This window comes from Panulirus ornatus, chromosome 17, assembly GCF_036320965.1.
Source record: "Panulirus ornatus isolate Po-2019 chromosome 17, ASM3632096v1, whole genome shotgun sequence".
NCBI lineage: Eukaryota > Metazoa > Arthropoda > Malacostraca > Decapoda > Palinuridae > Panulirus > Panulirus ornatus.
This window is the reverse complement of record NC_092240.1, coordinates 55,433,530-55,436,856: the sequence shown is the minus strand read 5'-3', so window position 1 is coordinate 55,436,856 and position 3,327 is coordinate 55,433,530.

Sequence of the window (3,327 nt, the reverse complement as noted above, 5' to 3'; positions counted from 1 at the left end):
TCTCCTCTCCTTATATTACCTCCGCCACGACCCACCCGACCCAGTAATCATTCTTCCTGCAAATAAATGTTTCAAGACTTTTTGTTTACGTATTTCTAACTTCGATTGTGACTGTTTGTAAGCAGGACGACCCTGGGGATAGGTAGGACAACACAACACAACGGCTGTCTGGTTGATATGACGTGTTGCTCAGCGAGAGACGATCACGCCTCATTCAACCTTCCTGTGGCGAAAGCTCTTGGCTGAAGATTTTTTTCCTGGCTGAACCTCTGATATTACAGTCGGTGTCCGAAGTACAGCCAGGAAAAAATCAGCCATGGGCATCGGGTCGGCCTTTCTACCAGGGTTGACGAGGTGACCCTCGCTGGACGCCTAGCAAGAGGGTGACCTCTGACCTCTAGCTTACCAGGACCACGTTATGGTCCCACACGTGTGGTTAAACCACAGCAGCTGCCGATAAAGCCATGTAGGGCACGGAGTTTTGAAGTACGTGCAGCCACGTAGGGCAGTGGTCATTACGACCCCTCACCCTCTGTAATCAAGGACCCTCTACACCACTTGCTGGGCCTACGGACACGTTGAGGCTCCACTAGGTGAGGGGCCAGAAACCTCTGGTTGTGGGGGTCAGAAACTGGTTGAGGGGACTATGCCGACACAAGCCCCAGGGCCCGGCTCAGCAGGGTGGCAGGACCCGCCGTCAGTAGACGCGTCTCAGGACCCAGCAGGGTGGTAGAACCCTCTGCGAGGAGTCGCTCACCACACACACATCACGTCCTCCTGACGGTAGAGGGGACGACTTTATGATACAATTTCCTGCCAAACTTTCTACCTCATATTTTGAAGGTGATCCTAGACTGATAATGATGATAATCTGTCTTTGACTTTCTCGACGGGAATGACATCTGTGTAGCCAAGACATCCGGCTGCTCATGATTATTATTGATACTATTGGTATTGTATGATTATGCCAGAGGTTATATTGTAGCACCTGGTACCCTGTGGTATATTACTGTGGTGTTGCTGTAGCTGGGGTAAGAGAGTGTGTTGTGACAGTGGTGTTGCTGTAGCTGGGGTAAGAGAGTGTGTTGTTACAGTGGTGTTGCTGTAGCTGGGGTAAGAGAGTGTGTTATTACAGTGGTGTTGCTGTAGCTGGGGTAAGAGAGTGTGTTGTTACAGTGGTGTTGCTGTAGCTGGGGTAAGAGAGTGTGTTGTTACAGTGGTGTTGCTGTAGCTGGGGTAAGAGAGTGTGTTATTACAGTCGTGTTGCTGTAGCTGGGGTAAGAGAGTGTTGTTACAGTGGTGTGCTGTAGCTGGTAAGAGAGTGTGTTGTTACAGTGGTGTTGCTGTAGCTGGGGTAAGAGAGTGTGTTATTACAGTGGTGTTGCTGTAGCTGGGGTAAGAGAGTGTGTTATTACAGTCGTGTTGCCGTAGCTGGGGTAAGAGTGTGTGATAGCACCTGCTGGTGAGTGTCCGTTGAGTAACGTACGAACAGTGCTGGGGTCAGCACACTGCCCTGAGGAAACCCATTTCATAGAGGAAATTTTGGTGAGGTTGTCGCACTGGGAGAGGTGGTGCTTTAGCCCCTGCAGAAGTCATATTGATTAAGTTGAGTAGATTGTTGTTCTCAAAGTGGGATCCTTACTTAGAATTACTTATCGTCTCAGAAAGTTTCCTTGGAAGTTCTAAAAGGGAAACGTGATGGTAGTTTGTACGGGGAGTCATGGTATCATTGTTCGCCAGGCTGGTTCCTGTGTGCCCCGGGGGAGAGCATCCTGTAGTGTTCGTCAACGTTGAGGTACAGGTTCAGGCGTGGGAGGGAGGCATTACAGAGGTCACTTGATCATTGTTTCTTGTGCATTAAACTCTGTCTCTCCACCTGACGTCTTGTTTACCTAGGTGGCTCTCCATACCCCCGGCAAGATGACTCTGGTGTGAGTAGTTGTTATGAGTCAGTTGTTATGAGTCGGTTGTTATGAGTCAGTTGTTATGAGTCGGTTGTTATGAGTCAGTTGTTATGAGTCATTTATTACGGGTCAGTTGTTATGATGTTGTGGTGTTGGAGGCGCTGATGGTGATGTTGGTGGTGTTGGAGGCGCTAATGGTGGTGATGGTGATGTTGGAGGCGCTGATGGTGGTGATGGTGGTGTTGGAGACGCTGGTGGTGGTGGTGTCTGGCTGCAGGTGATGGAGGCGTCCTTGTGGCTGCCTCCCAGGCGCCAGAGTCTGCCCCTCAGATAACAAAGCAAACAATTGGCTGACTGACATGAATGAGACACGTCAGTCATTCTTTAAATCTATGGTTGAGTAAACATTCAGACTGGCTCATGTTGCCCAGTCATAACGAAGTGAGTCACGCGGTAATGACAATGATGTTCTGGGGTCAGCAGCAGCTGCACCTGACCCATCTATGTTGTCATCACCTGTACAAACACTCGTCATAAAGCACTCCTTGTATTGTGCTTGACCCTCTCCTGCTGTGGTGTGTGTGTGTGTGTGTGTGTGTGTGTGTGTGTGTGTGTGTGTGGTGTGTGTGTGTGTGTGTGTCGTGCTGTGGCCCAGGACAGGTCTGGCAGGTGAGGATGATAGGGTGCACGAGGTCAGCAACAAGTGTCAGATGGATCGTCCAGACTTAGGCCACTGTCAGACGACCCCATGCCACTGTCAGTGAGGCAAGTACATCTGGTGTGCCCCACATGCTAGCGCTGGGCACACCAGGTACTGTACCTGTGGCTCTGACACACTACCTGAGATGGTACCCCGGTACTATACCAGCAGAGATGGTACACCAGAATCGTATCAACAGAGACGACAGACCGGTACCGTACCATATGAGACTGTACCTCGCGTGTCGTACTACCAGAGATGGTAACCCTTGCCGCACCACCTGAGACGGTACACCAGCACCTAGCCACCTGAGATGGTACACCAGCACCCAGCCACCTGAGACGGTACACCAGCACCCAGCCAACTGAGACGGTACACCAGCACCCAGCCACCTGAGACGGTACACCAGCACCCAGCCACCTGAGACGGTACACCAGCACCCAGCCACCTGAGACGGTACACCAGCACCCAGCCACCTGAGAGGATGGAACAGTACAGTACCGCTTGAGGCTACTAAGCTGGGAGGGTAGAACAGCACTGAGGCTGGGCTAGGAAGGCAGGTCAGCAGGCTAGGAAGGCAGGTCAGCAGGGTAGGCTAGGAGGGAGCGCGACATACAGTGTGTAAGGTGGACCGGGCTGTAGCATGACACATTAAGGTGGGGAACCTCCCCACAGTGGACCAGTGGGCTTCTCCCATCTGGCGGGCAGGTACCACTGGTACAT